This window comes from Hyperolius riggenbachi, chromosome 2, assembly GCF_040937935.1.
Source record: "Hyperolius riggenbachi isolate aHypRig1 chromosome 2, aHypRig1.pri, whole genome shotgun sequence".
NCBI classification, from domain to species: domain Eukaryota; kingdom Metazoa; phylum Chordata; class Amphibia; order Anura; family Hyperoliidae; genus Hyperolius; species Hyperolius riggenbachi.
The window spans coordinates 251203760-251216137 of record NC_090647.1 but is presented as its reverse complement, the minus strand read 5'-3'; the positions used below and the strand labels follow the sequence as shown (position 1 = coordinate 251216137).

The window sequence follows — 12378 nt, the reverse complement described above, 5'->3', positions numbered from 1 at the left end:
GCTTTTTAGCAGTGGGGGGTCCAGGAGTGGGTGCTAGCTGACTGGCTGGCATGTGTCTGCTGACTCTGAGGTAAGGGGTCAAAGTTTGGCTCCATATGATGTATAGAAGGCAGGTTAAACACGCCAAATGTTCGCAGTTTGCCAAAAATACGAACAGCGGAAATTTCCTGGGAACTGTCTGCCGGCAAATAGTTCGGGCCATCTCTGTTCAGGGGATCCTGCGTTAGCGGTGGATGTTTACACATCATACACACAATCGAACACATATCTAACTGGATAAAAAGTGTGATAGCAGATTGACTTCATGTTGCGAGAGCCTATGAACCTTGTGGGCAAGGCTGTGCGGGGGGGGGGGAGAGGCTCAAAAGGCACCAGCCTCAGGGCGCAGATTCGTGAGGTCACCACGAGGTGCCCCACATGAGTGTCACCCCTCACCAAGCCTCGGTAAATGCAGATTTGCTGATTGGAGCAGAAAACATTTGTGCCTCAAGTTGAAGTGAAGCTTCACCCAAAATCTTTATTTACATTTACTATGTTTATTACTACTAAAATGTACCTTGCTTAACTTGCAGCTTTTGTTGAGCATTAAGAACAAAACTGCAGAAGGTGGTGTTTTTTAATACAGGTTTTGAAGCAAGATAATCTGCAAAATTAATTACTGTCAGTATTTCTGTAAGGACTTGACCTGTTGTAGAAGTTTATATATAATATATGATTTGACTTGTTTCTCTAAAGCCGCCTGAGAACAATGAAAGCAGAGCAGTGCAATGTAGACTTTTTATAGAGGTTGCCTCCCTGCCAAAACCCGGAAACAGATGGGTGATTATAAGACTAAGCACATAGTTCAGCCACAAAGGGCCAAAGCTATGAGTGCTTTTTCTTCTTTAATATGAAATTAACTGCTGGAAAGTTACACGGGAAGCACTAGTCAAACTACACAAAGACATATTTCCAAAGGTATTCCAAAAATGTCACTGAGGGAAAGGGAAAAACAACAATGAAATCTATAGGAAAGCACTCTTAGGGGAAAATGAGTTGTGGATTTCACTGCAGATACTCATCAAAGGAATTTCCTTAACAGTAAAAGCCCAAAACAGTACACTGCACAGCAGAACAATAGCCAAAGACATCTGTCATCACAGCGACTTAAGTCATAAAAACAGTCGTTTTTCATACCCTGTATGTGACATGAGTGTCCCCATAACACATCTGAAAGCTGTTTTCTAGAGTCAGATGTTTGCTGAACTACATATAATAAAGATGGGTGAGGAATTTGTTGCATGCCAACAGGGATGGTCAATGTGATGCAAATAATTCTGAGTTGATGTAGAATTATGCAACATATATGCAGTTTGAAAATGGACCAATTAAGCCAAACAGAGGTGTAACTGGAAAGTAACTGATCAACTGAGACCAATCTGAAGTTCAACTGATGTAAAGCTTCAACACAAACTGAAATCAAAAACGTGTATGTGTTCAGTTCGACTAGGTGATAATCTTATATAATCTTATTGTAATGATCAGTGACGTATACAGGGTCGGACTGGGTCACTGGGGGCCCACCAAAGAAATTGAAACCTGGGGCCCACACATCCCATGATTGCAGTGAAAAAAGGGCGTGACCATGCACTGGAAGGTGGGCGTGGTCATGATGTATTGTGGACAGGGCCAAATGTACATGATCTTAGCAGCATTGTAATTCAGAGACACTGCTGCCCAGCAAAACTTTGCATAGAGTCCCCTCCTTCAATATAAAGTAATGTCCTAGTTACCATACATATGACATTGATTAGACTGTGAGCTGAGGACAGTCAGTGATATGACTATGTACTCTGTACAGTGCTGCAGAAGATGTCAGTGCTATATAAAAACATAATAATAATATGGTAGGATAGCTACGCCACTGCTCTCAGCATGAATGATTACAGCACTAAGAGGAAAATTTTTGTGCTGCAGGCAGCGATTAGAGCTCTGTCAGACGATGAGGGGGAGGGGGCCCACCAGAGACCTGGAGGTGGGGCCCACCGAGGGAAAAAACTGTACTACTGTGGCCCAGTCTGACCCTGGACGTATATGATGATCAGAACAAGCTCTATCAGCTCAGTAGTCAGTATTTTATTCAGAGTGTGATCACACGTGGTTTTTGTGCACAGTATATAACACAGGAGTACTCCTATGTGATAGCCCTTGGCTGTAGGGACTATCACTGGATAGAGTGGTCGTACAGGCAATGTCGGTAACAGGTCGGTCAGGCAGCGGTACAATATCGTCAGGCAAATTCGTAGTCAGTAAACAGGCCGACGTCGGTAACAGATCAGATGAGCAAAGGTACAGAATCAGAAGGCTTAAATCAGAGTGGAGGTCGGGCCGAGGTCGGCAGCAGATCAGATTGGCAAGGTACAGAATCGAGAGGCAGAAAGAGTAATCAAAGGTTCAAGCAAAGAGTCATACACATAAATAAATATACAATAATATGTTTTTCCTAGGCTAAGTGTGAATCCCCGGGGTCCTGCCGGATCAAGCACTCACGGATCTGACTAAGGTCTGAGAGCTTTCACTGCAAAGTTTCAGCAACAGCAGACAACAAGCCACTGACAGCCCAGGGCTTAAATACAGATGATCATACCAATGGTTCCGCCCAGCTGATCTCAGCCAATCAGTGGCGAGAGTCAGACCACTGCTGTCAGCTGACCCGCCTCCTTAATGCATAAAGGTCCTGTCTCCGGGTACGCGCGTGCGCTATTCTGTCCTGATGCACCCTGGAGAGACCTGTTCTGCCGGAAAGAGATGAGCGAGAGGACGCGTGACGTCAGACGTCAGAGTGGCGGCCGCGCTGCTCCCCGCTGCAGAGGTAACAATATTCCTAACACTTATGATGTATATTATATGATTTTATGATCATAATCATGTCCTAAACAGGAAGTGATCAAAGCACATCAGAGCATTCCAAATATATTAGCTGATAAAAGTCATGCCATGCTTCTTCATGAGTTCACATACACATGAGCACTGCTAGTGTTTACTGATGTGCAAAGTTTGGACTCCACTATATTGCTATTATATAGATCAGTAATAATTAATAGGCAGAAAAATGAATTCCAAGGAATACTAAATTACAAAGTGGAAAAACTATCTATGACCAGAAGGTGGCAGCAGTTTTATTTTATAATTCATTAGGCCTGTTTTATGTAGTTTACCTCCACTGAATTTAGCCTCATATTCTCTAAGGCCTCCTTCAGTCTAAAATTGTAATCGCAAACGCAAGAGTTTGGCGATTTTGTGCAGCGTTTTTTTCCCCCCTCTCGGGGGAAAAAATGCACACTGCATTTTTGGTAAAAGCACTTTTCTAAGCGCTTTTCCGGTGCGGTTTTTAAATTCACTCCCTGATGCAAGTCAGGAAGTGAACTCTTTGACCCGGAAAAAAATAAATACAATGTATTTATTCTTTAAAACGCGAACGAAATCGTTGCACAAATCGATTTTGTGAGCATTTGTGTTTTTCCTATACCTTCTACTGAAATTCAAAAATGGTACAGGCAGCGCTTTGCTGAGCGGATCGAAAACAAACCACTCAAATGTGAACTCTCTCATAGGGAGTCATCGTTGCACAAGCATTTTTAGGGCGATTTTGAAAAGCCTGCATTTGAAAAAAGGGCAAAGAAGCCATTAGTGTGAATGAGCCCTTTATATCTCACCGCCATCTTCTTAGTAACTCCATAACCTTAGTTCACAACCCAGAAAGTGATGTATTTTTATGTCATTAAATATGTTTTGGACATATTCTCCAAAATCTACTCAACACAATCTTTTTCCAAGAAACCTATACTGTCCAGATAATAGATCCCATATGTACAGCTTTATTATATAAAGTTATGACTTGACTTGAGCACACTTAAAAAATGAAAATCTGTGGCATTTAACAATGGAAAAAATACTTCCGCTTCTGACATCTTTGGAATAGTTAAACAGCACTATCCTCCACTAATGTGTGTCAAGATTAACATTAATGACTACCATACATAATTCGACATTTTAATATTACCGGTACCGCAGTCGCGGTATGAGCGCATTGTGCAGTACCGTCTTTCCCTAAAAATAAAACACTGTCTTATATAAATTTTTCCTTAAAAATATGTTCTAGGGATTATTTTCGGGCTGGTCTTATATTTTGTAGGGGTAGCTGTTACTATACAACTTTAGCTGCCTTTCCCTGCTGATCTGAGACCTGAATTATGCATAAAGATGGATGAGGAATTTGTTGCATGCCAACAGGGATGGTCAGTGTGATGCAAATAATTCTGAGTTGATGTAGAATTATGCAACATATATGCAGTTTGAAAATGGACTACCTGCTGCTGGAGGAGAGGGGCCAGCAGCAGGTAGTTAAATCAGCAGCAGCAGCGGTGCGGCATCAAGGCTATGTGGTCTCAGGGGGTGTGCAGCTAGGTCTTATTTTCAGGGGATGGCTTATATTTCAAGCATGCTTGAAATATAAGATAGGTCTTATTTTCGGGGATGTCTTATTTTAGGGGAAAGACGGTAGTTATCCGCGCACGCTATGGTAATATACCCACGCGCTATGTGTGCTTGGTAATATTAACCAGCACCGTGTATATTTACCGCAGGTTGATGAATCAAGCTGATGATAAGATAGACATGTGTATGTACAGTGGTAGGCATACAAATAACATAAATAACTATTTTTAGAATTTATATAGCGCTGACATCTTCTGCAGCACTATACAGAGTATAAAGTCTTGTCACTAACTGTCTCTTAGAGGAGCTCACAATCTAATCCCTACCAGTGTCATATGACTATGTATGCATCATAGTCTAGGGCCGATTTTAGAAAAAAGCCAATTAACTTTTCTGTATGTTTTTAGGATGTGGAAGGAAACCCGGGTGCCTGGAGGAAACCCATGCAGACACAGGGAGAACACAGAACTCCATGCAGATAGTGCTCTGGCTGGGATTTAAACTTGGGACCCAGCGCTGCAAGGTGAGAGTGCTAACCACTAGGCCACCGTGCTGCTTTGCTGTGTTCATTTTTTTTTCTTTTCTCTGCCTGAAAGAGTTAAACATCAGGTATGCAGGTGACAGTTTCTGTCCGGATCAGTACTGGGTCGGACTATAACATAAGCCTCACTGATAAGGAATCACAATCAGAAAACACTTTCCTGGAAGTAAATGGCTTCTGAAAGCAGAAAAGAGATCACAAGGGTCAATAGTCCATAGATTTTAGCTCTGGCATACTTCAATGAATGTGTCATTGAGCAAAGACAATGAAAAAGTAAAAACTTAAAAAGTACATTTATATACATTATATATAAAACCGTGGGATATCTAAAAAAAAAAGTAATTATAAAAATTACTTGTGTTTGCTTGCGTTTCCTCTTGTTTCCTAAGAAGTTTTGGACAGAGTACTATATGCAATCATATGCTTATGCACTTTATGCTTATGTATATTTATCATATGGTCAAACACTGAGCATATCACTTATGAACTTATTACCTGAATATCATCACTTTTGCAGTATGTTTAAAGAAACACTGAAGCGAGTCTAAATTCCCTTTTTTAACTTGTAGTTATGTTCATCACTATAACCCTTGCTAAAATGCCGCTATCCCGCGGCAAAACGAGGGGTTAATACCCCCAAATCCCCCCTGCAAAATCCACGACTTTCTTGGTCGTGGATTTTGCTACTCATGGAGGCAGAGCTATGAGCCGCAGCTCTGCCTCCATGCCCGTCAATCTGCCGGCGGATCTCCGCCTCTACCCGCCTCTCTCTGTGATGGCAGATTGAAAGGGGCGGGGAGAGGCGGCGATCAGCCGGGATTGACACACTAAGAGGCAGAGCTACAGCCATTAGCTCTGCCTCAAGCAGGAAGCGCTCCCTGGACACTGGAGAGGGGATTTGGGGGGTATTAACCCCTCGTTTTGCCTGGGATAGCGTCGTTTTAGCAGGGGTTATAGTGATGAACATAACTACAAGTTAAAAAAGGGAATTTAGACTCATTTCAGGAGTCTCTTTAACCTATTGGGGACCGCCGTAGTTTGAATCAACGTCCAGCAGGTGGTGGTACCGTTCTGACCGGACGTTGATTCAATGTCCGCGCTAAAGAACCACTCCCGACGCGATCGTGCGCACCCGAGAGGGGAGATTAAGCTGTCATATGACAGCTGGCATCTCCCCTCAGTGATCAGCAGCCATCGCGTATGGCTGCTGATCACGTGATCACTACGATCGCCGTCGGATCGTAGTGATCACTTTGACAGCGGCGGCGGCAGGGGGGAAAAGAAGAGGATCCACTCACCACCCTGCTGTTCCAGCGACAATCGGCGCCCCCCTCCGCTCTGGCCGGCATCTCTGCTCCGTCTGACATCAGTGCCGGGTCCCGGCTTGATGACGTCATCAAGCCGCGACCCGACCTGAGCGTCATTTGGAGCGGAGATCCCGGCTGGAGAAGAGGTGGCTTCTGCGGCTCATCGCTGGAGCCTGGAAGGTAAGTGATGGCTTCCAGCAACAGGGGGGACACCTGCCTCCATGGGGGATACACAGCCCAGCACACCACAGACGGGATCCGGCCGCCCGACCCCCCCAAACGCACGCACCCCCTCCACCGCAAAATTCCCTGGTCCTTAAAGGGGGTTAGGCGGCCGGTCCCGAAGTGGTTAAGTATTTAAAATGACAAAGCAAAATAACTCTGATAACAGTATCTCTCTAAAGAACTGCATTCATTTCATGAAATAATGGTGAAAAGACCATAAAAGCATCACAAATATTGTCTTCTGAAGCTGGTGCCCAACTTAAAAATGGTCACATATTCAAGAAAGCACAAGGAATATATGTATATATGTGATGCTTAGAATACAAAAAACACAGGCTCGTGCTTTGGGATTCTTAACAACAAAAGCATACAATGAAACCATGAAACAGTAAATCTTCAGAATTCTTTTTCCACTGAGATTTTAGTGCTAGCATTGAGCTGAAGTTACTTTTAAAACACAATAATTCGGCCTCCAGCAATTGCTGGAAGCCGAATTACTTTATTCCCCACCATCCATGGCGGCCTGGAGGGGGAATAGTATTTAACACAGCCAGGAACTTGTGCAGCAGCAGGATCAGCCATATACCGGCTGTATCCTGCGCCCAAGTCTCCCGTGCCGATTCCTCTTGTACGCGGAGTAAAGGCACGTAAATACACGTGCAACTATTCCTCCCAACTATTGTCCAAACTTTGTCTGTCGGATGATAGTTGAGCTTGTGTATGCGTGACAAATGACTGCATTTGCGACTGATAACAGGCAGTTTGCCCGATCCAACAAGCGGATCAACTCACATGACTGTTGGGCTGATATTGTGTAGTTGGCCACATTTGTACAAGTTGTTTGAATGACTTGTACTTGTTTTGAATGCGGCCATATCGTGCAGTGCTTCGTTCCGCTTGCATGAGCAGTATGTAAATGAGTTGGTCGCTTAGTTGGTTTTGCCATGTGGAAATACAAGTTGCGTCAACGGGTTATCATGCGGTCAGGATGTCATCGGGTTGGTCGTGTGCTTTGTTGAACGTGTGTATGAGCCCTAAAGGGACTCCGAGCAGTGCAGAAACTATGGAAAGATGCCATTTTGAAGCTCTCTTTCTCCTCTTTCCAACGATATATAAACTGCCGCCCTACGCCTTTTAGTTTTCGCTATTTTTGTGATCGAAATCGCGCCCACCGTGATTTCCATTGCGAAAATATCGAAAACTAAAAGGCGTAGGGCGGCGGTTTATGTGTCGTTGGAAAGAGGAGAAAGAGAGCTTCAAAATGGTATGCATCTTTCCATAGTTGATTGTATTACACAGGACGACTTTGAATGGAGCTGCCGACTTTGGGGAAAAGTCGTCCTGTGTAATACAAGTAATACAAGTAACTATGGAAAAATGCATACCATTTTGAAGCTCTCTTTCTCTTCTTTCCAACGACACATAAACCACCGCCCTACGCATTTTAGTTTTCGTTATTTTCGCGATCAAAATCTCATTTGGCGCGATTTCGATCACGAAAATATCGAAAACTAAAAGGCGTAAGGCGGCGGTTTATATATTGTTGGAAAGAGGAGAAAGAGAGCTTCAAAATGGTATGCATCTTTCCATAGTTACTGCACTGCTCGGAGTCCCTTTAAGTCACCATGTGAGCATCAGGCAGCTGACTGGTTGCAATGTAATCAGAAGTATAAGCCAAGAGCCTGTTATAGTGATCTACTGAACGGTGGAACGGTGGGGGAGGGGGGAAGAGAGGGGGGGAGCATTGCAACTCCAATGATAGTCGCTGAACTTGAGAAGGAGCATGCCTGCATAATTACTTTTATTACTGTTTATATAGCACTAACATCGTCTGCTCAAGTGTCCCTTCTTGTACAGTATATTTATAGATTTATTCTGGTAGAGTTTAGATGTGAGAAGGAAATAGGTATAATTGTTTCTCTTTATGTATTTTAATTTAGATAGAATTTAGAGGACCATAAAAGTCAGCTTACATTGATGGATGTAGAATTTCTGAGAACATAGGCTGAGCACCTGACTGACCACCAATATGAAATCTCAACCAAAAAGAATGAGAACTGCTGCTACATACAACCACATATTGGGTCCTTATATATGTTGTAGCTCTGAAAATGCACCTCTCAGTTTTCATGCTGTCACATAGCACAGACGCTGTACTCATAAATATGGCACACAACTGCTCCTCCACACATTCCATATCAGCGGAAAATAAAAAGGATCATCTTCAGAAGAATCTGTGAACAGCTTTTCTTTAGTTCCGGGAATTTTCATAGAATAATGCTAAGCAAGAACATTAACAAAGCAAAATGTCTTCTTAGGCCTGTTTCAGTAAGGTTCTCGGGGCTGGAGAACATAAATGATCCTGCAAACCTGGCCTAGATTCAAAAGCAATCAGTTATTAGGGAGCAAGGGAGTTTACAACTCCTTGGCTTGGTAATATCAGACCACAGCAAGCATTGCTGGAAGGCTAGTAGTGCTTTGTTCTGCAAGTGTCTGTGGGATGGCAATCACATGCAGGTACATTCAACTTGACTTTTATAAATTCAAGTAGGCGGTGCTGGATATGCTACAAATAAAGTTGTCATTGCAGTGCATGCAGGTCATGTGTAATGTGTTAAAGTGGTGTATGGAACACTTTTTGGGGATTTTTGAGCGTTTGTGATTGCAAATCGCAATGTAAAAAAAGCATTAATCGCGATTGCTCAAAAATCCCCAAAATGTACATCTAAATATACGCATTTACCGTGACAAATTGCAGCTGCAAAACGATAACTCTAATTGCTAGCGTTTTGTGATCCCCAGTGTGAATGGGCCTTTAGTGTTGTCTGTATCATGACTTTTAACATTGCCGCCTATGGCAGCGGCCTCCCGTCCAGGGTGCCCATTTTTCCTGCTTTGAGAGTGGGGGCACTAATAACATACAGACAGATTTGCAGTACTGTACCTAAATCTCTGGTTCTATTTCTGTTTCACATCATTGGCTGACAAAAAACACATTACAGCTCTCTCCAATCAGTCATTCAGTAAAGTGAGCACACTATAGATACTCAGCATGAATATTTATTGAGACTGGTAGAATGTATTAAAGTGAAAGACTCAGTACACATTATCTCCATTAGTACTGTTGACTTTGCTTGGTGCTTCAGTGCTGGCCTGACTGCGTCGGAAGTGCCCAATCTAACGCTAGTGTAGAACTACGTTATCGTGTGTGACCTGCGGCGATCCGCGTCAGCCCGGAAGTCAAGTTACTCTATGGCAACGCAGGGTTTTTTTTTAGTTTCAAAAGGTTTTTATTGAACAAAATGCTCATTGTTACAGTAGCAGCTAATCAAAAGTTCCCCAACTTTGGGAGGAAACAGGAGATTTCAACATAGGAAATTATAACATATAACATGTCGTTCCACATATAGATACAAAAGCATAAACAGTGTATTTGGCACAGGAGACATATACAGAGCACCAACAAAAAGTCTTAGTTGTTAACATATCTACTTATATAAAAAGGTCAGGGAGACAAAATCAATGAGCGAAGACCAGGATTGCAGTATAATCCAGCCAAGGCTGCCAGGTTTTAGTGAATACATCCATTGTATCATTAACTATTGCAATTCATCTTTCAGAAGTTAGGATATCTGTAATAATAGGTATTGTCATGTCAAGTGAGAGAGTGGGTTTTTGCCACATTCTAGCTATATGAAGCTTGGCAGCCTTAGCGATGTGTTGGGTTAGGCGGTGTGGTGGGTATTTCCACCCTTTAGGTTTGTCGCCTAACAATAACATAAATGGGTCTGGTGAAAGGTCTCTTTCCAGTACAGAGCTTATAAGAGATGAGACTGAGGACCAATAGACTTTAACTTTCAGGCAAAAACACCAAATATTTGAATGATTACCATCTCTACCGCAATTTCTAAAGCAAGATTTGGGCCTGCTGCTGTCAATCCCATTTAGCATAGTTGGAGTAATGTGGGTTTTATGTAGAACTTTTAAACTTGTTTCTATGTGGGAATAGTAGCTACTACCCTTATTGATGGTAAGACAGCATTTGGACCATTGAGAAATGGTCAGAGTAGAATTGAAGTCAGCTTCCCACTGTAGCATTGGTTTAAGTTTACGTGGATCTAGGGGTTGGGACAGCATAGAGTACAGGTGAGAGATAAGACCTCATGTCAAAGGAGAGAATTCACACCACCTTTCAAAGGGCATGACAGCAGCAGGCCCCTTGGCAGCTCTCGGAATAGACTTAAGAAAGTGGTAAATCTGTAAGGCGGAAAAAAGAGTATTTTTAAATTGATCCCAAGTGGGAAGATTATCTCTTATTAAAAATTGGCATAAGTGAGTAAGGTCATTGCATTTCCACCATTGGAAAGAGTTAAGCTCCATCCCAGGGGGAAAAGCAAGATTATTGAAAATCTGGGTAAGGGGAGATAGAGTAGATTGAAGTCTCTTGGGAAATCTTATTCTATACCATAGAGAGAGGGCATGATATGAGACTGTTGAAATTTACTTGAGAGTTGCTATTTTCGCATTAGTGGACCATAAAAGAGAGGATAAGCTAAGGGGCACTAGTAGGTCGTTTGCAATCTGGGCCCAGAGTAGGGGGTTGTATTTAGAGAAAATCAGGGCAAATTGAGCTATCCTGGCAGCTCAATAATAGTTGTATAAATCTGGGAGGCCTAGACCTCCTCTGTACCTATTTCAAAACAGTGTTTTTTCTTGAGATTCTGCTACGTTTATAGGCCCAAACAAATCTGAAGATTAACCTATGCAGCTTAAAGAGGGAGTTTTGGGTGACTAGGATTGGAAGTGAGCAGAAAAGATATAGTATCCTAGGTAATAATGTCATACGAACAGCGTGTATCCTTCCTGTCTAAGAGATTTAAGGGGAATTCCAGGACATCAGGTCTTGTTTTAGTTTATTGATCATTGGGTTTATGTTAATTTGGAACAATTGCGAGGGCTCAGCAGGGATATTGATACCTAAGAAAGTTATATATTTCGTTTGGAGTGTTATTCCCAGGGAGTTAGCTAAGTGTTGGCTTTGTGTTCTGTTCATATTTGAAAAAAGGACTTCCGTTTTATTTATGTTTAGTTTGAGGCCTGAGATGCGGCCAATCTGTTTACCAATTTGTAGGGCAATAGGAATACTAGTCTGAGGGGATGAAAGAGAAAGGAGCAGGTCGTCCGCAAATAAACTTGCTTTGTATTGTTTATCAGCTATTGGGATGCCCATGACGACAGGGTTAGTTCTAAGGGCTTCTGCTAAGGGCTCGATGACTAAGGCGAACAAGGCTGGGAACAGCCCTGCCTCGTCCCTCTCTGTATAGTAATGAGGGTGTGTTCAGGTGTTGGGAGTTTAAGGGTTGCAGTGGGTGAGGAGTACAGATCAGATAAGCTTGTAGGAAGTTCCCTACTATTCCTTCCTTTCTCAGAGATGCCAGCATATATGGCCAACTTATGGTGTCAAACGCTTTTTCCATGTCTAGTGACACTAATGCCATAGGTTGGTTTTTATTGTGGCCACTGTGAAGAAGGTTGATGACTTTCCTGACATTGTCAGGGGCTTGACGGTTTGGGATAAATCCAACTTGATCTCTGTGGATCAATGCAAAAAGGACTTTGTTAAGTCTAGTGACCAGGATGGAGGTGAAGATCTTATAGTCCAAGTTTGGAAGAGATGTTGGACGATAATTCTTCACCTCCAGGTGATCTCTCTTAGGTTTTGGAATCACAGTAATAGTTGACTGTAGGAATTCTGGGGAGGGAACTTTCCCGTCGAGTATGGTGTTATAGAATCTAAAGAGATATGGAGTAAGAATCTTTTTATATTTT

General features: G+C 42.6%; 1 long non-coding RNA gene across 1 annotated transcript; it reads left to right on the top strand.

Moving 5' to 3' along the window:
- Positions 1–2176: 2176 nt before the first annotated feature.
- LOC137544277 (uncharacterized) lies at positions 2177–8697 on the top strand. Its single transcript, XR_011025806.1, has 4 exons — positions 2177–2397; positions 2487–2851; positions 4884–4999; positions 8490–8697. It is a non-coding gene; the product is annotated as an uncharacterized lncRNA (long non-coding RNA).
- The last annotated feature ends 3681 nt before the right edge of the window (positions 8698–12378 follow it).